The following is a 24,549-nucleotide window of genomic DNA, read 5'->3' as shown; positions in this document are numbered from 1 at the left end:
CAGATTTCTCTGCCTCTGCCTCCAGAAACAAGACCTACATAGCCTGCTGCTTCTTCAAAATGTCCTCCTCATACTCTGTTGCTGCTAGCATGGCACTGGCTTGGCTTCAAGAATCCTGTCTTTTAGGGGATCAGAGGCAGATTCTGATATCTGGACAGTACTCCACATGCTAGTTTACTATTTCCTCTGCTAGAAAATCCTCATCCTCTTCAGGTTCCTATTTTCTCACAGGTATGATGGCATATTCTTTTCTAATTTCATTTCTCTCTTTGAAAGGGTAACAGGTATAGCTTTTGGAGTGCCCCACCACCATCTCCACCAAAACTTCCTTCATTGTTCTGCCAGCTCTGAGTGAATTTCCCAGATAACCTTTTTGGTAAGTGTTCAAAATAACTCAGGACAAAAGATCCTAAGAGTAATCCTAAAAAGATCCTAATTATATTATACCTAGGGAAATACCCTAAAAGTGGGATCTCAAGATGTCAATGCATAAGTCTCTTTAAGAACTTCAGTAATGTCCATCCCTGATTAACTCAATTATAATAGCTGAACAAATCCACACAGATCCAGAGGGAAGTCCCCATTCTTTGCCTGTCTTCTCTTCCCCATAATATGGCCCCCAATCTCAGATCTCTGTGCTATTTGAGATTAGGGCTAGGATGGGCTTTATAAGTAGGCTTATTTGAAAAAAAAAAAAAGAAAGAAAACCAAAAAGATGGGTTTTTTTTCATCAACTACAAATTATAATCTGGGAAACTTTGAAAAGACAGCTACATTTGCAATATATTGCCCTCCCTGTATTAGATAGGAATGCTTTTGAATACAAATCACAGAGATATAATTGTAGTTTAAACCATTATTATTAAAGAGAGGCAGGTCCAGACTTCAATCAGTGGCTCAGTGATGTCACAGAAATAGACACTGTCTACTATTCTGCTCAGACATCCTCAGGGAGTTGGTTTTTTTCCTCCCTGCCTGTTGCCTAATGGTCACATGGCATCATATCCTCAAACCAAAGTGGATGGACAGAAAAGGGCTCAAGAGCTTTCTTCTAATAGGAGTCTGTTTCTTTTATCTGAGAATGAAAGCCAGAATTCAGTCATATGTCCATCGCCAGTCCAGTCACTGGTGGAGGAGACTCACATTCTTATGACTGACTAGAGCAATCACTATCCATTCCTGGGGCTGTAAATTAGGGTTTGGCCCCGCCTTCCTTGAAATCAAGGAGTCTAGTTCTTTCATGAGGGAAAAGGGGTAAAGGTGGCGGGGGGGCAGGGGGGATGAGGAATGGTTGTTGGGTAGACAGCCAAAAATGTCTCCCATAACCACCAAACTTGCTGATACCTGGAATCCAATCCCATAATTTTTGTCACTGATGCTTTAACCCAACAGAGGCTCTGCCCCAGTGAAAGAACATTCCTTATATTTTTAGAGACATTTATATCCCCAAAATATTTAGTTCATCACATTTTTAGAACAACACCAAATAGGAAATTGAAAACCAAGAGCAAAACATATATTATCATGAGCAGTGGTGGTGTGCTTGTAAATCTTTAGCCACTAGCTGGGGACGAACCCTGATTTATGACTGTTGATTTTTGTGGTGTAAATTTTCCCACCACAGTCGGTTTCAAGCTGCCAATGGTTTAGCAATTGGCTAGCAGAATTCCTGAAAATATAATAATCAGCTCTTGTGCATTCATACTAATCAACTCCAGCACAATATTGAGTGAGTCTACTCTATACTAACATGCCGTGCACTTGTTCTGTATACTTTTGTCTGTGTGATATCTCCTTTGTTCTGGCTCTTATAACTTATGAAGTAGGTACTATCACGTTTTACAGATAGGAAACCTGGGCTCAAAGAAGTTGAGTCTTTTGCTAGTTGTTGCAGATTACAACCCAGTTCTTCTGACTCCAGGTATAGAGGAAGCCAGTGGCAGCTCAAGGCTGAGACAGCCATACATGCTAGCAATTTTACCCAAGTACCAAACAAATACTTATTACTAGAATGGTGTGTACTGTCAACTATTAATGACCTTGGAGTAATAAGGACAAAGTCAAAGTGAAAGTCACCAGAAGCCTTTATTCTTGTTTTGAAGAAAAAGAAAAGAAAAATGTAAAGATCTCATCAGAAATATCCAAAACAGAATACCTTCTGTTCACATTGCGAATGTTCTACATTTGAAAGAAAGGTGAGATCCTTCTTGTTTTTCCTGACATCAAAAAGAAAATTCTCTAAAAAGCGTTCATATTGGCATTCATTCCTATCTTTAGCTTTACACCAAGGAACAGCCTTGTGGCTTCAATATACGGGCAGCTTTTACAACTTGTATATTTCCTTATTTTAAAAATATTTCCTGGCTGGGCGGGGTGGCTGACACCTATAATCCCAGCACTTTGGGAGGCCGAGGCAGGTGGATCACGAGGTCAAGAGATGGAGACCATCCTGGCCAACATGGTGAAACCCCGTCTCTCCTAAAAATACAAAAATTAGCTGGGCGTGGTGGCAGGCACCTGTAGTCCCAGCTACTCAGGAGGCTGAGGCAGGAGAATCGCTTGAACCCAGGAGGTGGAGGTTGCAGTGAGCCGAGATTGTGCCATTGCACTCCAGCCTGGTGACAGAGCAAGACTCTGTCTCAAAAAGAAAAAAAAAAATCCCAGCATTTCTTCAAGCTGTGAGGCTCACTTTTCCCGTTGCCTTCCTCATTTGGTTGTAGTGAGGTACAACTATGGTCATGTAAAATGTGAAAATGCTCCATAATGGTAAAGTGCTTTGTAAAATGCAAGGCACCATTCTTTTTGTTATAATGAGCAGCCTTGGCTTAGGTTGAGCTTTCTTCAATGAGCCTCTCCTCATGAGAAGAAAAACATTCTGGTTCTCTTTCCCTTTCTCCTGTTTCATAATCTTTTCCCTCTTGGCCATTGACACAGCAGATTAGGCACATTCTCTTGATTCCAACTCACCAGTCAGGGCTTCCAGCAGTGTCCATATCATCCATCATAGGGCAGGAACATGAGGTAGCTGCTGACCCATTTCTGAAATTCCATCACCATGTCCCCCTAAATGCCCTGCCTCTGCAGTCTCAGAGTGAGGCCTGCCAGTCAGTGACATTCGTCAGTGTTTCAGCCTCACTGGCCTGGTGCTACTGTGAGTTTTTGGTGGATACCTAAAATTCTCAGGGTGCAGTAAGTTCTGCCCAGCAGAACTCTGCCTGCACCATTTAGAGTCAGAGAAGATGCCAAAGAAACCCAGAAAATGTTGTTTTCCCTGACAACAGTCAAGCTGCATGGATGTGATGATTAATATAGCTTGTTCTCCTCTGTCTCCCATTTCATCCAGATTCTACCTCCATGGCCCCCTCAGCAAGGCTCCGCAAGCCTAGCGCCAGCCATGAAAATGCAACATCCTGGTTTGTTCAACATTACACATTAAAAGATGGGCTTACTCCTCTATTCACTGCTCTTGACTGTGAACACAGTATGCTTACAGAGAACTGTGCTCCACCCTGAGAACAACTCTATGGCTGCAACATTCTTTAAAGGTACTTTTCATTTTAAACATAAAACCTTGCCCCCAAATTAATAAAGCTTTCCTCACTCACAAAGTTGTCCTCTCCCAAATGTCATGAGGCATTTATTAATAGCCATGGAATGCTACTATCAGCACCCCAGAGAGAGAGAGATGTAGTATAATTAGCCAGAAGTAAGAGCTCAAATCGGACTGGTGAGGAGTAGCCAAATTTCTGCCAAAAGGCAAATTCTGGTCTGTAAGACATCTCCTCCCTGAATTCCTCCCTCCTCCTCCTCCTTTTTCCCCTAAAAATCAAACTCATATTTCTGTGTATTCTGAGAAACAGGAACTTGTAGAAGCCAGCAAGACATACTGACCATGAAGATTGTTACTGAAGCATATCATAGGCAAAGTAAGGCAGAGTCTAGAATCAGCACAACTATAATGTGTTTCTACCCAGATACCGTATTACTTCATCATTCTCATGCTGCTAATAAAGACATACCCGAGACTGGGTAATTTATAAAGAAAAGAGGTTTAATTGACTCACAGTTCAGCATGGCTGGGGAGGCCTCAGGAAACTTACAATCATAGTGGAAGGGGAAGCAAAAAAGTCCTTGTTCACATGGTGGCAGGAGAGAGAAGAATGACAGCCAAGTGAAGGGGGAAGCCCCTTATAAAACCATCAGATCTTGTTAAAACTTACTATCATGAGAATAGCATGGGGGAACCACGCTCATGATTCAATTACCTCCCACCATGTCCCTCCCACGACACGTGGAGATTATGGGAACTACGATTCAAGATGAGATTTGGGTGGGGACACCCAAACCATATAAGATACATTGTAACGAAAATTGCCAAACCATATCAGATACATTGTAACAAAAATTGCTTATCTTGTCTATAACTGAGTCTCTCCTCTCCCACATTGTTTTTCTTCTCCTGGTTCTGAAACCATTTTCCACTCTCAGACTTACATTGTTTTACAGGAGTATTGTCTGGTCACATGATACTAGAAGATGTGCCTAACTCAGTCAATGGTATTTTCCAAGTGACCAAATACATGACATTACAAAATTACACCTAGGTCCATTCAAAGTGCAAGATAGAGGAATGAACTTTAATGTAACAGTATAAAAATTTTCTTGATAGGGTTCCATATTTTATATTGAACTAGCCTATAAGAAACTACCAATTGTTAAATTTTGGTATAGTATCAGAATATCCACAATTATCTAAAAGGGCTATTAAAAAATACTTCTTTTTCCACCCACATATACCAATACTATATGTATATGCTATATGTGAGTATATATACATATATGTGTGTATATACATGTAGCAAATATATACACATATGTATGCTATATGTATATATGTATAATATATATACTTCAACCAAAGCAATAAATGTTTTAAGATTCTCATTTTTAACTTTCAGCATAATAAATAGAAATAAATATAATTCTTATTACAAACTCTTTGAGGGTCGTCAATAATTTTTTTTTTTTTTTGGAGACAGAGTCTCACTCTGTTGCCCAGGCTAGAGTGCAGTGGTGCAGTCTTGGCTCACTGCAACCTCCACCTCCCAGGTTCAAGTGATTCTCCTGCCTCAGCCTCCCGAGTAGCTGGGACTACAGGCACCCACCACCATGCCCGGCTAATTTTTGTATTTTTAGTAGAGATGGGATTTCAAATGTTGGCCAGGCTGGTCTTGAACTCCTGACCTCAGAAGATTCACCCACCTCAGCCTCCCAAAGTGCTGGGATTATAGGCATGGGTCACTGTGCCCAGCCCTCAATTATTGTTAAAATTATAAACAGATCCTAAGTCCAAAAGGTTTGAGGACTCTAGGCTAAACAGGCACATTGAAACCCTAATTAGAAAGCAATAAAGTTATCTTGAACAGATGTGCTAGAACTTATGCAACCAATTGAGTCGCGCCCTGTAGACTGTACACTGCTTAGGACTGCTGACATTAGGCAGCCATCAGAACCCCTCTGCTGTAGGCCACACACGCATGATCTTACCACTTTATAATCACAAGGCATTTTGAACTGACGTTAGATTACCTGATTGTGACAAACTTGCTCATTGCAAATTGGACCTCAAAAGACTTTTATCTATAAATAAGTAAAACCTACCCTCAGAGGAAAAGAAGTTTGCCTTCTCAGCAATAAGCAAACAGTAAAAAGCATTTGCCACAGACTCAATAATTTAGGTAGTATATGAAACTTTGCAAGGTTCTAAGATGAGAATACCAGAAGGGAGTCTATTCATTTATTTGTCTATTTGAAAGGTGTGATGTCTACTATGGGTCAGTTGCTGAGATGAGTGTTGGAATATGGTGCTGAGCAAAACATACCCAGTCCCATCACTTGCAGAGGAAGACAAGACATTAGATAGTAAACATGCCAAGGAATATTTATGGAGATAAATGCAACGAAGGAGAAGAACAGGATGTATACAAACAGGAGAGACAGTCTAGGCCTCTATGAGTAGGACATATGGAAACAGACTTGAAGGGCGAGAAGGAGCCCATCATGTACAGCATGAGGGAAGGTGCTCCAGACCAGAAGGCATGGCTTATGTGAAGGTCCTGGGTCATCTCCTTTCTGGAGGGTGAGACACATGCTGGGCACATGTAGCATAGTGGTCGAATCACAGGCTCAGAAGTCTGAATGCCTGGGTTCCAACCCCAGCTCCACCAGCAGGCTACCTGACCTTATGAAAGTCACTCAACCCTTGTCGTTCTTGGTATTTTCATCTATAAAACATGAAAGGTAGTATTCTCTTACATATAGGTATTTCCTACAGTTCGCACGAGATAATTGATGCAAAGTGCTAGGCTTATAGGAAAAAAATCCAATAAATATCAGTGATACAATATTGGTTTGCAGGAATTTGAGATAGTTGGCCTTGGCCAGGCTGATGTGCTCTTAACTTGGTTTAGCATCAGACCCCAGCAGCTTCTGGTTATGATATAGGAATAGTATATATGTAGAGCCAAGATAGTGTCAAGAATTTCGAACAAGATTGGAAGAAATATATTGTTGAGAAAAGCAGTTATCACAACTTGGAATTCACACACATGCTAGGGCTAGAGTTTGCAGAAGGGGCTCATCAAAGGCACAAACACGTGGAGGCTGAGGTTATGAATGGGAAAGAGTGCCAAGCAGTGAGCAGGACAGATGGGAACATGGGCAACAGGCCCAGATCAGGACTCAAGAGATGATGGGACAGGCAGAAGCCAAGGCTTGATCTCAGACAGCAAGTACAGTCATCCCTAGTAGTCTTTGTTATCTTGAAAGGGAGTCTATTTGTAAGTGTGGCTGCCAACCCATTCCTTAATATTTGAGTCTATTAGTATGTTGAGCTGAGCTGTACTTCTTCGCCCATAAACCCTTCATATTACACTTGATGAAAGTGTTTTCTCTTCCTGGAAAATGGGGATGAGGGTAAAAGAGTTCACCTAGCCCTACATTGAGGCTGGCATCTCTGAGTTCCCATGCTTTTTGTACTTTCCTCCTAGAAAAGGCTCTCTGTCCAGATGGCCATCTGTTCTTTGCTTCTGTAGCCTAAATTAAGGCTAGGATAACTTGGGGTCTCTATCCAGTTTCTTCTTCAAATAAAATACTGGGATGCAATTTGAATCTTTTGTTAGGTGTTTTAGAAAATTCCAAAGGGAAAAGAATGTAATATTGAATGACACACAGTCAAACAACCTAACATTCCTTTTTACTCATCTATTGCCCCAAGGTCCCTCTCATCCTAACAGCAACTGCTTCTCTTACTCCCTCCCTCCCTGAAAAAAAAAAACAAAAAAAAAACCACAAAAAAACAAGGCTCAAACTTTCACTCATATCTCAGGCCATGGCTTTTTTTTTTTTTTTTTTTAACTTCTGCCTCTTCTACTTCCTTCATAGCAAAATGAAAGAGAAGATTTATGATGGTATTGTGTGATCCTGTCACACCCCTAAAGGAGAGAGGTGGTGGTATAGTTAAGTTTTATTCCTTCAGTCTCTTTCCTGCAGCCATGCTCAAGAGTGTCACAGGGGGCTTGGAGGTTGGTGCTAGCCTAGTTTTTAGTCTGAGCCAATACAATGGCTAAGACTAAATTATCAAGTCTCTGGGACAGACATGTTGGATTTCTTTATGTTGCATCTACTTTATATACCATCTCCCAGTAAAAACACTATGTCCCAAATTCAATGCTATTTTACAAATTGTTGGTGTCAAGTCTGAAATAAGGTTGTGGTCCACCCTCTGAAAGTGGTACACAATGAGACGTGCTGGATATTTTCTGCCACCCTCCCGTCTCCTGTTTCCATCCTCCTTCTCCTTTTCTTGGGCCCCCAAGGGACTCATCTTTGTGGACTGAATCAGCAGGCAATTTTGCCTGCTTCAGGACTTGATTGCTACCAATGAGGAGCAACAGCAGATGTGGGGGCCGGGGAGAGTGAAGAAGTTGGGCGTTGATTTATTTTCTGTGCTGTCTGACTGCCTGGTCACTGCATCCCTCTTCTGAAGGCCACAGCTCATTGCAGGCGGCCCCCTTTATCTATATAGTTCATTCTCTCTCTCTCTCTCTCTTTCCCTCTCTCTCCCTCCCTCTCTCTGTCTCCCCCCCTCCCTCCCTCTCTCTCTCTTTCTCTCTCTCTCTCTCCCTCTCTCTCCCTCTCTCCTCCTCTCTCCCACCACACCCCGCCAGGCCTAGTGTTGGCCTCACTGTTACCAGACCCTCGCTATGGCACAATCCTTGAGGTTTCTCGACATGCTCCCTAAACAAACCCATATCAAGCCTATCTTTTTCCTGCCCAGACCCAGCCCTGAAATAAACAAACAAATCAAAACAAAAACAATTTAGAGCAAGAAAACATGAACAATTTAAGACCCTTTATTTAGATGGTCTTGACAGCAGATAGATAAGTGGAAATACTTTAGTTCCTGTCTTGTTTACATCTTCATAAAGGAAAATCATCTGTTATTCATTCATTAAAGGAAAGATAAATTTTTGATTTTGTTTCAAATTTAGCCATGGATGCAGAATGTATCAGAAGCCAGAAGTAGATCCCACACATGCTCCCCTAGCTTGTCCTGGGTTCCCTTAAGGGCCACAGCTACTGCTACTGTCATTTTTTCATGCAGGTAGAGTGCTGCCATCTAAACATGGTATTGCAAAGTCCTTCCTGTAGTCTAGGCATTACATGAACCTCAGCTCCTTCTGGGTGGTAGCCTCCACGGCACAATTCTTGCAGATGCAGACATCTCTCTGTCTGTCTCTTCATTCCCCTATAGTGTCTCTCAGAGACTTTCCCCCCACATTAGGTTCACAGCTGCTCTCCACTCTCTCGCAATTACATAGAAAGAATATTATCAAAAGCACCCATCCCTTTCAAACTATATTGCCCATGGCTCACACCTACATTTTCTTTGAATTTTTTACAGTTTTGCTACTGAGGGAAGAGATTATACCACCTGTTTATGGCGTACCTATTATAAGTCAGATACTGTGCTAAGGACAGAGCACACAACAGTGAGCAAAACAGAGCCAGTTTCTACTTTCATAGAGCTTATAGCTTAGGAGAAAAACAATAAGCATGCTAATAACTGTGTAATTGCAAACCTTGATACAGGCTATGAGGAAATGTTATACAATGTTATAAAAACATGTAATGAGATCCCAGCACTTTGGGGGGCCAAGGTCGGTGGATTGCTTGAGCTCAGTAGTTCAGGTGGATTGCTTGAGCTCCAGAGTTCAAGACCAGCCTGTGTAACATGGTGAGAGTCCATTTCTACAAAACAAAAAACAAACAAACAAACAAAATAGCCAGGGCTGGTGGCATGTACCTGTCATCCCAGCTACCTGGGATGCTGAGGTGGAAGGATGGCTTGAGCCCAGGAGGAAGAAGTTGCAGTGAGTCAAAATCATACCACTGTACTCCAACCTGGGTGAGAGAGATTCTGTCTCAAAAAAAAAAAAAGGGAAAAAATATATAATGAGACATTAGATTTATTCTGAGGGGTCAAGGAAGGCTACCAGCAGGTGATTACATATTAGTTAAAATATGAAAGATGAGCAGGAATCAGTTAGGTCAGTGATTCTCAGCCAGTTATGATTTTTGTCCCTAGGGGGACATTTGACAATGTCTGGAGATATTTTTGGTTGTCACAACTTGGGGATGCTACTGGCATCTAGTGGGTAGAGGCAAGGGATTCTGCTAACATTGTAAGAAACACTGGAGAGCCCCCCAATGACAAAGCATTACGTGGCCCCATATGTCAATTGCACCAAAGTTGAGAAACCTCAACCGGGTAAATGATTCCAGCCAGAGAGAACAGAAGAACATGTGCAAAGATCTAGCCTCACACCTAGCCTGGCACAGAAAGGGCATCAAATATTCGACTACATTTCTGGTTTAATTTGGTTGGGATATCATCTCTATTTTTCTTTTCTGTCATTACCTATATCAGATAAAATCCTATTTTAAAAGGCAAGGGTAGGAATGAATACGGCAAAACCATTTCTCTTCAAAATGTATGTATAACTGAAAGCTTGACTCATGCAAGAGAGTGAAATATAGTTGCCGGATGTGAGGATTTTTCTTTTACTCTAGGTGAATGTTGCTTGAAAACAGAAAATGACCTCTTCCACTCAATTGGTAAGGTGACTCCCTAAAAGTAGACATTTGTGGATGGGGTCCCCATAGGAGTTGAGCTGAAATGGAAATTAGGGTTCTTAGGAAATAAATGGAATAGGGGATAGGAGAAAGGGTGAAAGAGAACTAAGACTTGTGAAGTACTTTCTAAAGTCAGGGCCTATAGCTACTCTATTTCTTCATTTAACAAGTATTTATTGGGCTCAACTGTCCTAGATATCAGGGCTTGGCAAAATAAAAGACTCAGGATCTAGTGAGGAGACAGATAAGCAAACAAACAATGATAACACAATATGAATAAGGCTCCCACAGAGTTAATTTTACATGAAGTGCTGAGAGTAAGCCTGAATCAATGATGACCAAGGTGTGGGGAGGATGAGAGGGCATCACTGTCAGGGAGTCTTAGCGGAGAAGCAGTTAATACAGACGAGATCTGACAGTGGGATAGGAGGATACCGAGCAGAAATTCCAGGGAATAGCATATGGAAAAAGAAGGAAATTGTGAAACAGCATGGTCTGCTTGGAGTGCAGTGGGTGTGTGCTATGATATAAAGGATGTGGATGTTGGGGCTTGGGTTGTGAGGGATGGAACAGTGGCAGGGGGTGAGGTTGTGGAGGGCTGTGCGCCATGCTAAGAAGCAAAGGAAAGGCAGAAACAGATTTACATGTTCAGAATGAGCACTCTGGTATCATTGTGGGAACTGGATGGGAGGAAGGAAGGCAAGACTGGGAAAGAGTATCTAGTTAGGAGACCACTGGAGCTAGAGACGAGCAGTAGTCCAGGCAAAAGCGTGTAGACATGGAGAAATGGTGCCACAACCGACAGCAGTGAGTGGGTGGGCCACAGGAATGAAAAGGCTACCACATCACAAGGAGTCCATTTTGTCTTCATTTTGAATGGTTTTAATTTTGCAAATAATCCATTTTTAGTGGCAACCCAAAAGTTTAGCATAAAATAAAAACCACCAGAAATTTAGAACTAATGAAAGTTAGACTTCTACTGAAGATTCTTTGAGACATTGTCTGGTATAAATATACTTATCTTTAATCAATTAAATTGTTTAATTCCCTGTGTGAAGAGGGAATTAATTTCAATCTGAAGTGACTAGTGGCTTCTGGGTCCTAGATCAGGACTGAGTTTATTCTTTAGGGATCAGTGGAGCTGGGAGGAGTGGCCTAGTGTGAGCCTAAGAGTAGTAGTTGTAAGAATAAGAAATCTGAAATAGTGGCCACCATATACAGGCCAGAGGACATACCTGTCAGAGTATAGGAGAAGAAAACAGGGAAACTTGAAGGCTGCACTTAAAACTGAATCTGTAGCAAATTGATTTAATGTGAGTTATGAGTGTGTAATTTACCAAATGTGTACACAGCTGGTATACTAGATTATATTACACTATGTAAAATAAGCAACCAGACTTCCCCTAGGAAGCAATGGGAAGTCTCAGAGCAGGATCTTGCTTGGTCTGATGCAGGTGACTTATTCAAACTCCTTAGCTTGATGTTCAAGCCTTCCATCATTGGGCTCCAACCTTCCAATAAAAACTCTATCCTCTTGTGTCTTCATTGGTTTGTGCTGCTATAACACATTGGTTTCGTTGGTTTGTGCTGCTAACACCTGAGACTTAGTAATTTATAAAAAGTAGAAATTTATTTCTCACTTTTCTGGAGGTTGGGAAGTCCAAGATCAAAGTGCTGGCAGGTTTCATGTCTGGTGAGGGCTGCTGTCTGCTTCTAAGATGCCACTATGTTGCTGCATACTCTGGAGGGGACAAATTCTGTGTCCTCACATGGCAGAACAGACAGAAGGGAATGAATCCACCCTCTTAGGCCTTTTTATAAGGTTCTTAATTCCATCCATGAGGGCTGTACCCTCCTGACTTAATCATCCCCTAAATGCCCCACCCTTTAATACTATCACACTGGCAATGAAGATGTAACACACGAATTTTGAAGGACATTCAGATCATAGCAATATATATAGCTTTTTGTGGTCTATATAGCATTTTCACACACTTTACTATATCGCATATTCACAATAACACTGTGGGATTGGCAGGTATTCTGTTATCTGCAACAATAAAAACTGAGAATGAGAGAAACTAAGTATTTTGACCATATAGCCATTAGTAGGCAGAACCAGAACTGGAAGCTTTGTTGATTACATCTTTGGATCCACTATGCTCCATCCTTTGGCTTCCTGATTCTGGAATGCATCCTATCCTTCCTCTCTTTGTGTGTTTGCTCACACATTTCTTTTTTTTAAATTTATTCAATAGGTTTTGGGGGAACAGATGGTGTTTGTTACATGGATAAATTCTTTAGTGGTGATTTCTGAGATTCTGGTGCACCTGTTACCTGAGCAGTGTACACTGTACCCAGTGTGTAGTCTTAAACCCTCGTCCCACTCCCACCCTTCCCCCAGAGTCCCCAGAGTCCCCAGAGTCCACTGTATCATGTTTATGCCTTTGCATCCTCATAGCTTAGCTCCCACTTCTAAGTGAGTATGTATGATGTTTGGTTTTCCATTCCTGAGTTTTCACTTAGACTAATGGTCTCCAATTCCATCCAGGTTGCCATTATTCATTCCTTTTTATAGCTGAATAGTATTCATATATATATCACAATTTCTTGATCCACTCATTGACTGATGGGCATTTGGGGTGGTTCTGTGTTTTTGCAATTGCAGATTGTGCTGCTATAAACATGCACGTGCAAGTGTCTTTTTTGTATAATGACTTTTCCTCTGGGCAGATACCCAGTAGCAGGATTCCTGGATCAAATGGTAGATCTACTTTTAGTTCTTTAAGGAATCTTGACACTGTTTTCCATAGTGGTTGTACTAGTTTACATTTCCACCAGCAGTGTAGAAGTGTTTCCTTTTCACCGTATCCGTGCCAACATCTATTTTTTTTTATTTTTTAATTATGGCCATTCTTGCAGGAATAAGGTGGTATTGCACTGTAGTTTTAATTTGCATTTCCCTGATAATTAGTGATGTCGAGCCTTTTTTCATATGTCTGTTGGCCGTTTGTATAGCTTCTTTTGAGAATTGTCTATTCATGTCCTTAGCCCATTTTTTGATGGGATTGTTTTTCTTTCTACCAAGAATGAACTTCTTGTCCCATTTCCACCTGTTCACATCTTTTTCAAGCACCAGGTAGTATTTCCTCCCTAGAGCTTTCTCTGACATATTCCCAAGCCCATCAGCCAGCTGTAATCTCTCCATAGTTTCTCTCCCCATAGCATTTTTTTGGTGTGGGTTTCTCTTAAGATAATTATCACTTTCTATGTTGCACCATAGTTAACTGTGTCCGTGTTTTGTCTCCTATGCTAGGCAGTATACACTGAGAGTGGACACTTTCTCATCTTTGAACCCTCATAGCACTTAGTTGATAGCCTACTTACTCAGTAGAAAGTGTGGTAGGCATTACTGAATGTTCGGACGGATGAAGTGAGAAAGGTGAAAGTCCCAGAGACATGATCTATGGAAAAGAAATGTTTGTAACACTTTCCTGTCTCCCCAATATCTCCTCTTTATTCCAGGGGTGAGAGCAGACAGATACTCTAAAAAGTTCAAAGATACTTAGCCAGTGTGCTTTCTGTTTAATTTTTATGGAGGAGTCACCCAATTTCTGACATAAATTCAACCAGGCATAGAGTCTCAAACTTGGGTCAAGATATCTGGTAAACCAGCCAGGCACAATGGCTCATGCCTGTAATACCAGCACTTGGAGAGGCCAAGGCGAGAGGATCGCTTGAGCCCAGGAGTTCAAGACCAGCCCTGGCAACATAGAGAGACCCCATCTCTACAAAGTAAAAAAAAATTTAGCCAGGCGCGGTGGCATAAGCCTGCAGTCCCAACTGCTTGGTAGGCAAAAGTGGGAGGATCACTGGAGCTTGGGAGGTTGAGGCTGCAATGAATTGTGATCATGCCACTGTACTCCAACCTGGGCAACAGAGTGAGACCTTGTCTAAAAAAAAATTTTTTTTTAATTAAAAAATTTTAAAAAGGCTGGTAAACCAGTGTTATGGTTAGTCATAACTTTTATCTTCTCTGATTAAGAACCATAACCCTAGGGCCATGATGGGGAAAGTCTTTGATTGCATTTGCCAGGGTTCCTTTCCACCACTTCCTAGTTTCACCTTCCTCAGCACACAGGTGGAAGTTTCACTGAGAAGGCCTATCTGATACTTTGGAAAAGAAAGGTCCTCATTGACAATTGTCTCCTGGCTCTGATAGACAGAAAAAGAAAATATGTACATGGAGTGGGGCATGGAAATTGGGATCAGCTCCACAAAACACCAGAAAATTTATCTCCCATTTACACCTTGGTTTTGTTCTTTATGATTTTTAATGGGTGGTCCCTAAATTCATTTCCTGCTTTTTTACTGGTTACATTAAATATTCAAACAAAACAATATAGAATTCAAGTTAATAACCACAAAAAAAATTTAAAAAGGGCAAATGACTTGAATAGACATTTCTCCAAAGAAGATATACAAATGGGCACCAAGCATACAAAAAGATGCTCAGTATTACTAATCATCAGGGAAATGCAAAACAAAACCACAATGAGATATCACCTCACACTGTTAGTGTGGCCACTATAAAATAACCACACAAAATTTCATGTTGGAGAAGAGGTACAGAGGTTGAAACCCTGTGCACTGTTGGTGTGAACGTAAAGCGGTACAGCTGCTATGGAAAACAGTCTAGCAGTTCCTCAAAAAATTAAAAATAGTATTATCATATGATCCAGCAATTTCACTTTGGGGTATATCTCAAAGAATTGAAACCAAGATCTCAAAGAGATCTTTGCATACCCATGTTCATAGCAGCATTATTCACAATAGTCAAGAGGTAGAAGCAACCCAAGTGTTCACCGACAGATGAATGGATAAACAGAATGCAGAATTTTTTTTTTTTTTTTTTTGAGACGGAGTCTCACTCTGTCGCTCAGGCTGGAGTGCAGTGGCGCGATCTTGGCTCACTGCAAGCTCCGCCTTCCAGGTTCATGCCATGCTCCTGCCTCAGCCTCCTGAGTAGCTGGGACTACAGGTGCCCACCACCGTGCCCGGCTAATTTTGTTTTTGTATTTTTAGTAGAGATGGGGTTTCACCATGTTAGCCAGGATGTTCTCGATCTCCTGACCTCGTGATCCGCCCACCTCAGCCTACCAAAGTGCTGGGATTACAGGCGTGAGCCACTGCGCCTGGCCAGAAGGTAGAATATTAATCAGCTTTAAAAAGGAAGGAAATCTTGACACATTCTACAAATTGGATGAACTTGGAAAATATTATGCTAAGTAAAATAAGCCAGATACAAAATGACAAACACTGTATAGTTCCACTTATATGGGGTATCAAAGTAGTCAAATCATAGAAAATGAATAGGGGAAAATGGGGAGTTATTATTTAATGAGTATATAGTTTTGGTTTTGCAAGATTAAAAAAATCTGGAGATTGGTTGCACAACAATGTGACCATACTTAATGATACTGAACTATATGCTTAAAAATGGTTAAGATGGTAAATTTTATGTTACGTGTATTTGACCAAAAAAAAAAAAAAAAACCTAATATTGAACTCTATGAAATCCAAGGAAATTTCAGGCTGTTGTTAAATTTTCTGATTAAGTTCTCTGTCTGGGTAGATGGGACAAGTGAGAGCCTAATATTAATTTAGTTAATTGAGTACAGGAAGTAATACCTGCTTTGTAGGATGGAAAAGGAAAGGTATGTTTATATCTTGCAAGGGGTAAGAGGAAACGTTGTTTTTTTTTTTTGAGACAGAGTCTCACTCTGTCGCCCAGGCTGGAGTGCTCAGCTCACTGCAACCTCCACCTCCTGGGTTCAAGCATTTCTCCCACCTCAGCCTCCCAAGTAGCTGTGACTACAGGCATGTGCTGCCACACTTGGCTAATTTTTGAATTTTTAGTAGAGATGGGATTTCACCATGTTGGCCAGGCTGATCTCGAATTCCTGACCTCAAGTGATCCACGAGCCTCGGCCTCGCAAAGTGCTGGGATTACAGATGAGAGTCACCACACTGGGCCAGAGGAAACATTGTAAACTTCATTAGTTGCAATAAAATACCAAGTAACCTGTGCAAAGAACATAGGTCAATAATAATGGATTGTTAAAGATTGTTACTGGATTAAGTGAGGGCAACATCCATGTCTTTCTTACTCCCCATTCCATGCTCAGCTCTTAGGTTAGGCATAGCAAGTATTTAATAATTATTTGTTAAATGAATTAGAAGTGTCTAGTATAGTGCCTGGTGATGAGATTGTGCCCTGAGTGTCAGTTCTCTTCCCCACTGCTCCCTGTGATTTTTCTGTCCCAAGAGCCCTGTATGTCTTAATTCTATATCATAGTCTCATCTTTTTTATAAGCGTTCAGAAAATAATTAAAAATATTTTTTTTTGATGTTATTCAAAGGGCATCAAAATATGGGTTGTGGTAATAATAAACTGATAATTTAACCCATTCAAAGTGTCTAATTTCTGATACTTTCTTTAAAAGATAATCAAGATTTATATATATTTGAAACAAAGGCTCACTCTGTTGCCCAGTCTAGAGTGCAGTGGTACGATCTTGGCTCACTGCAACCTCCACCTACCAGGTTCAAGCAATTCTCCTTCCTCAGCCTCCCTAATAGCTGGGATTACAGGCATGAGCTATCATGCCTGGCTAATTTTTGTATTTTTAGTAGAGATGCGGTTTCACCATGTCAGCCAGGCTGGTTTTGAACTCCTGACCTCAAGTGATCTGCTGCCTCAGCCTGCCAAAGTGCTGGGATTACAGGCGTGAGTCACTGCGCCCAGCCTAGACAAAAATATATTCTTAATAATAAAGAAATTTAAGAAGCCAGTATTTAAGAAGCCAGTATTTAAGAAGCCAATTTAAAACATTAGCCTCTTCTTAAGTTTATATTTTACCATGCAGACTACTTTTGATTATGGTCTAACAGAAACAGTAGGAAATTTGGCAGCCTTTATATTTTGACTCTAGGTAAGATACTGCTTGTTTCAATTTTTTTTAAAGGACAAAAAGTCACCTATTCTGGATGCTGAAAACTTATCACTCACATCTGGCCCTGTTTATCTTGAAGCAGTACAGAAGAGTAATATGACTTCTTTTGATTCTGTATAATTTTAGAACTAAAATGAACATTGTAGATAACCCCTCACTTTAACGGTTGAGGACAATGCTACTGGAGAGTTTGCATAACCTAAGATCACAAGATTGACTAATGCCAGGGCCAGGTGTGGATCCAGGTTTCCTTGCCTCCTGAATTAGGGTTTTTCGAACCATATTGCTGCACCCATGTTCAGTAAATAGCCCACGACAGAAAACAACAAAAGCAAAAGGCCCATAAATAGATGGAGATTGGGGTCAAGGGCAGAGGGAAGAGATGAGAGCTGGAACTTCAATATTTACAAAGACCATTGGTGGGATTCTATGACAATAGCTGCTCCAATCCCAGGTTTGCCATAAGAATTTTAAATGCAGCGTATTTTAGTTGGTGGAGACAAACTTGGACAATTGCAAGTTCCATTTAAGATCTCTGCCCATCTTCTCTTGACTCTGATGACCTCCATCTGTAACCATGACTAGAAAATTAGGTGGCATGATCCATGTGCTACAATTAAAGAGGCACAGGGAATACACAGAGACCTTGTACTGTTTTGGAACATGGCTTAAGGCTTATGAAATTGGCAGAATTTGCTTTCTCCTCTTTTATTCACAACTGTCCAACCAACCTTCCCATCCCTGTCACCACCCCTCCCCCAGCATCTTCCTACCCATACCTAGAAAAAAACAGAAAAAAAAGGAGGAGGCTAGAGCCAAAGACAGAAAGGAGACAAGAAACATAGGGAGAAGAAGAGAAAGATGAAAATTAGAGGGAAAAAAAAGATGAAGAAGAAAAAAGGAACCAATGAGATGAAGCTGTGTAAAATATTCTGATGAAGAATCACCTGGTATATTTGTTAAATGTATATTTCTGGGCCACATTCCAGATCAGCCAAATTGGAGTCTATGGGAGTAGCATCATTTAAAAATAAATGAAAACCTTTTTAATATAATAATTACTCCCTTTTTGTTAATTTGATTTCAAATTTTGTTATTTTGATTTCAAATTTGCAAATCCAGTTGCTTCTTTAAAGCTGGCAAAAAAGAAATACTTCATTTATTTTCCTAAGTCTTTTTTTGTATTGTACATAACAGTTGATAATGTTACTATACATAAAAAAGTTAGTGTATTTTCACACACATCAAAGCAGCACAGAGACGTACCACCTTCCATCAAAAGGATCTGCTCTAATGAGAGTAGCAGGATAATGTCAAATGTGTTCTTTTCTGCCACAGGCACTGGTGGTGTGGATGCAGGAAAATCCACACTCAACATAAGCAGTGTGCTCTTTGTCTTTTTCTTCAGGTCCATTTGTTGTGATGTTTTGTAAATTACAGATCTTTTGCTCATCATTAGGCTCTTTTGTATTAGCACTTGGCTAAAGATAGAATATTGCCTGCCATGTTAGCAGTCCCATTGGGAGGTCCTATCACAGCTTGTCTGCAAAGCCAAATCTGTTTCTGCTATGTCTGTGGTCAAATTTTTCTATGGCAGAGCCTGCTGTGCTAAACGACCTTCTGCAGAGTATCTACACCTGAGTGCACACGTGGAGTTAGGTATAATATAATGTGTCCCCAACAAGCTGTTCTTGCAGGGATGGTGGTTGCATTTCAGTTGCATGCAAGGTGCCTGGTATATTAGTCATGGCCATGTTAGGCATCCATACTGAAAAGGGCTTGCTGTGTAGTGATCATGTTGTCTAACCATATTGAACGGTGCCTACTGGGTAAGTGATCATGTTGTGTATCCATATCTAGCTGGGCCTGCTGTGATAGTGATCACGTTGTGTGTAATTGCATGGCCACCCTGGGAATTTATTGCTATAGATCAGGCTAGAGGGCAGAAGAGAAGCCAATAATTGTGCTTGCTCTGGGCCGTTAGCTGTACTATTGAGAGCAGGCATCAACTTCTAGGGTGGGAAACAAATCTTTGATTGGGGGATGAAAACAAAGTTTACATTTTCAATTCTAAGCATTTGGGGGTTATTGCCTCTTTTCTATTTCACGTAATGGCAAACTATTTGTAATTTGGGTAAGATTACTCTATAAGTGATAAAATCTGTACACTTAAAGGTTATATTAAAGTTAACATACAAGCCAGGTGCAGTGGCTCATGCCTATAATCCTAGAGCCTTGGGAGGCTGAGGTGGGAGGATTGCTTGAGGTCAGAAGTTCAAGACCAGCCTAGGCCACATGGTGAGACCCCCCCCCCCAACCCCTGTCTCTAAATAAATAAATAAATAAGCAAGCTGTGTTTGGTGGTGAGCACCTGTAGTCCTGTAGTCCTAGCTATTTAGAAGGCTAAGGTGGGAGGATTGCTTGAGCCCAGGAGTTCCAGGTTACAGTGAGCCATGATCCTACTGCACTCCAGCTTGGGTGACAGAGCAAGACCCTGTCTCTAAAAATAAATAAGTAAAAAAAAAAAAAATTTAAATTAACATATGAAAAATCAAGCTTGATTTAAGCTTATTCACATAGAATGCCTTCAGAACTGTTCATAAATTCATAAAACTAACAAAGAACAAAATATCCTGCCAGAGAACACAAAGCCAAGCCGGATATTTATTATTCTATTTTGGCTAATCTCTTGTTTGGAGAATTTTCTCACCTCTCAGGAGTCAGGAAAGGTTAGTAAAACCAAGGCTACCAGCCTTATGTTCCAATATTTTTCTTCTTAATTAAATTATATCAGTGGATAATAAAAATGAGAGAAGGTCAGTAAGTGATGGACCTGGTTTAGTAAGCACAGCAATATACACACATCTAGATCAGTATGCTCCTTCAAAGCAGAGACTTGGGCAAACATACCGCATTTTGGGAACTTTTCTTTTGGAAAGACTTTCAGAGTTAGTTTACAAATCATATAAGCAAACCAGTGTCATTATCTCCTTCATTACCAAAAAAAGAAAGAAAGAAAAGAAAAAAAGAAGAGCATGTACTCAAATGGCTCTGGCTCACTCAAATTTGACTCTGAGAGATGTTGACTATTAAACCAATGTGGATATGTAGATGGGGACACATTAGGATAAATATAATCAGACAGATTTGTTGAAAACAATCAGACAAGCATTTTCAAACATCATTTGTAAATTCTTTTGGAAATTGTCCCACTATGTTATAGATGTTATGTAATGACTCCTGCTAATATCCCTTGTGAACACGGTAGCCTTATTTTGCAGGTGAACATAAACTCAGACACAGCCAGCCCATGGATTATGGGGGGATTTTTCATGGGTAAGTAGCCTAGCTCTTTCTGATTTCGAATAGGAGCTAACCATGTTGCTGTTCAGACAGAAATTTGGACTTTTAAAATTATCTTTAGAATTTCATAAATTAAGAGGAGGACAGAGGGAAGGAAGAAATGGCGAAGGAGAGAGGGTAAGAGGGAAGGCGGAAGAAAAAGCAGAATACCTCCCCTCAAATCCTGTCTTAAGGTCATGTGATTCATCTCATAGTTATTGAAGAGAACTTTTGCACAATGAGAAACAAGTCTGACTTTTCAGAGTCCGATTAAGTATTTAGACATAAATGTGTCTCTCCAACAAAGATATGATCTTCCCACTTTGAAGGCTCTAATGTCATCTTTTTGGCAGGGCCCTATGGCCATGACGATTTGAATAATAGTTCCACTCTGTTCTTGGGTAGTTGATGAGCCCTAAACAAGGCTAGGGAATAAAGTGTCAACTGGGAGTGGGGAGGGGTGGGAGGGTGTATGTTCAGTTTACTCTAGTTTTGAAGAATTTAAAATGAACCATAAACTGGAGTAGAAACTCAAGATTTCATTTTTTCTATGTGCTACAGTTCTAATTTTATCTAATTTTAATCACCTCAAGCCATGTAAATAAAAAGACAGAGGGAAAGGACTAGAAACAGTAGCTTTAATATTGATTGGGCCTGTGTGCCTGGCACTGTGTTAGCCAATTTGTATCATGTTACTTCATCTACTTCTCATAAGAAGCTGGTGAGATAGGCACATTATACCCATTTCACAAAGTCACAGAGGTTCACAGAGGTGCAGCAATTTAACAAGGGTCATAGAATACAGGGAGACCAGCTTTGTCTCTCTCCAAAGCCCAAGCAGGTTCTATTACCAGATTGTAATTCTTTTATTTTTTTATTTTTTTGAGACAGAGTCTTGCTCTGTCACCCAGACTGGAGTACAGTGGTGCTATCTCGGCTCACTGCAAGCTCTGCCTCCTGGGTTCATGCCATTCTCCTGCCTCAGCCTCCCGAGTAGCTGGGACTACAGGTGCCCGCCACCACACCTGGCTAATCTTTTTGTATTTTTAGTAGAGACGGGGTTTCATTGTGTTAGCCAGGATGGTCTCAATCTCCTGACCTCGTGATCCGCCCACCTCGGCCTCCCAAAGTGCTGGGACTACAGGCGTGAGCCACCACGCCTGGCCTACTAGATTGGAATTCTTTAAAATGAGTTTTTAAAACCATCTATCTAGAATAATAACAGAGAGGTTTATAAAGTAAAAAGTATTTCTCTTTACCATCATCCTTTCCTTGCAATCTCATTTCTCTCACTAAGGGGAATATTTTGGTAAAATATTCCAGACTTATCTCTATACCTAAAATAGGTTTCAAATGCTGTTTTCTTTGTTAGTCACTCAGGCACATTTTAAATGACTGGCGTCACTTCATACATGGCCTGGCACATGCTATTTAAGCCATTTCATTCCCATGAAGTAGGGAAGTTGTAGGAGAAAAGACCATAAAAGTAGGGCCTTCAGGCACCAAGCTCCAGACCAAGCTATAACCACCTTCAAACCTAGTAGAAGGCATCAATGGTGAAAATTGGTTCTCAAACTGACATCCACTTCTGGAGTCCCTTTGCCCATGCAGATCCCCCAAGATATTTCTAAAATGGCAAGTCTGCATCATCGGTTGGTATGGGCCTATGTACCAGCCCTAGAGGGGAATGCACAGTGCTAGAAGAACTGCTGGACTGGTAAGCGTGAAAAATGGGGACTTGGTACGTAAGTGTCCCTTGTATGGCTGAGTAAGAGGACCTAATGTCCTCCTTTAACAGAGGACACTCTGAAACTCAGTTTCCTTCAAAACAAGCCTTGCACAGTCTGCTGGGCTACAAAAGCTGCCCTAGAGAAGTAGCAGTTACAGATGGGGCGGCTCTCTTTCTAAGGAAGTAAAGGCACAATGTAAGCATTGGAAGCAGAGTCCACAGCTAGAAAACAAAGCTTGCAAACAACAGCTACACCAACTAGAGGACAACCTTCACATGGATGCAGTGTGCAAGAACAACCTTTCCCTACCTCCCCACCCCCTGATGCCATCTAACCTGAGATAGGAATGCACACCTTATTTATGCAAAGGTCAGATTACCTCTTGGCTTTGCCAGTGGATACACCCTTAGCTCATTGCAAGAGCGGGAGGAGAGCTTTCTATTCAGGCACTGGTTCTTGTTAAGCTTCTTTCTTTCCAGAAAATATCCTCCACAACACGGTCATTTAAGGCATGTGGGCCTGCCCTTAATTGGGCATTTAGAAGAGCTGCACTTCAGGCAATTGTAATAGTGCACAATTTTGAGCTCTCAGCAGGACAGTTTATCAGGAGACAGTTGAGAGAAAAAGAATCTTCAGGCAGGATTGCCTGGGGGCCGTAGGGTCCATTCATACTCCCAGATCTGTATGGGGTGGGGCTCATGGCTTCAGACATCCAGCTCCATTCTAACCTCTGCAGAATTGGTTGTGCTGGATTGCATATAATGCCGTCAGTGTATATGGAGGGTCACTATAAGAAACAGCCCTTAGATGCCCCTTTTGTATCTATTGTAAGAATACTGTTGAAATATCTGTTATATCACCTAGTTGCTCTATTTATAAAGACTCTTGGACATTGCAATGAGGACCAGGAATAACTGTAACTCTCCTGAGCAGTCATTTTATCTAATGGATATTGTGAGCTGTGAAGCTGACAAGGTTTCCTAATTTCGTGTTACTAGGAAATTTAGAACCCAAATGCTATCCTAGCATATTTTAGCAACTCTTAAAAGCCACCTGAAATCTTTCTGAAACAAGGTGAGAGGTATGGGTGAGTCAGTAAATTTCTAAGTAATTAGTGTGTTTTATTTCAGTGGTCTCTGTTTCTTTCCCTGCCAAAGTCACCTTTAATAGCTGAGGAAAGACAAGTAAATCTGTCTTCTAATTTGGAGAAAACAAAGTGGCTTTCCTTTCTACTTCCTAACAAGTCACTGTGGAATTTAAGGGGCTCTCAGTATGCTACTATCAGAACCTTTTTCTTAGGAAACAGGTTATTTTGTTCTAGGGGACAACAAAAGATCAGATCAGTAAGGCATGGCTGTTAATAAATCAATTCACCGATTTTCTTCAATTCAGGATTCCAGCTGCATATGCCATTCACAAATCTGTGGTTATAAACATTTAATCCTTTATTGGTGGTAGAGATTTAAAAAAATAGGTGAGAGGAACCATGTTTAGATGAGCAACCCAAGTTTCCTAACAATGGACTCCTCTTAGCTAACACTTGGACCCCAGTGAGCTCGGTGCTCTGAGCCTGCTTGTTGTCTGAGATGGGCCAGCAAAGTCAGTGAGACTGAACTGCCTTCACAGGGATTGAAACAACCTTCCAAGTTACCTTTCAGAGGTGCCTCAGGAGAACAGGATGCACCAATGGAGACAGAAGCTGTGAAGAGTATACATTTCAGGAGCCCTAAACCAACAGTGGGTGTGCATCTGTAGCCCCCAAAGCCCCAGGATCTCCACTCCAACACCCTTATGAAAATCATATGAATCATCCAGCTAGTTCCATGAATGTAATAGTGTCTTCAGCCGAATGACAGCTGTGCTGAATTTAGAGTGGGTTTCCTCCAAGTGTGGAATTTCTCAAGGGCAAGGTAGCTGGATTGGAAAGGATCCTATTTTTTACCTCCCGTGGCCTTGCTCCAACAATTGTATTTCTGTTCCAAACTCAGCCATTTTTAAAACCTCACTATCATCCAATTTTATTAAAATAAGTACTTATTTTTAAAAATAATTATTTTACTTATTTTATTAAAACAAGTAGGCTCATATTCATCAGCTCAATGGAACCTAGTGCCTCTCAAAAATCCAAAGTCCAGGCCAGGTACGGTGGCTCACTCCTGTAATCCCAGCACTTTGGGAGGCTGAGGCGGGCAGATCACGAGGTCAGGAGTTCGAGACCAGCCTGACCAACATGGCAAAACCCTGTCTCTACTAAAAATACAAAA

Source organism: Pan paniscus, chromosome 13, assembly GCF_029289425.2.
Source record: "Pan paniscus chromosome 13, NHGRI_mPanPan1-v2.0_pri, whole genome shotgun sequence".
Taxonomy (NCBI): Eukaryota; Metazoa; Chordata; class Mammalia; order Primates; family Hominidae; genus Pan; species Pan paniscus.
Note: the sequence above shows the minus strand (reverse complement) of the source record.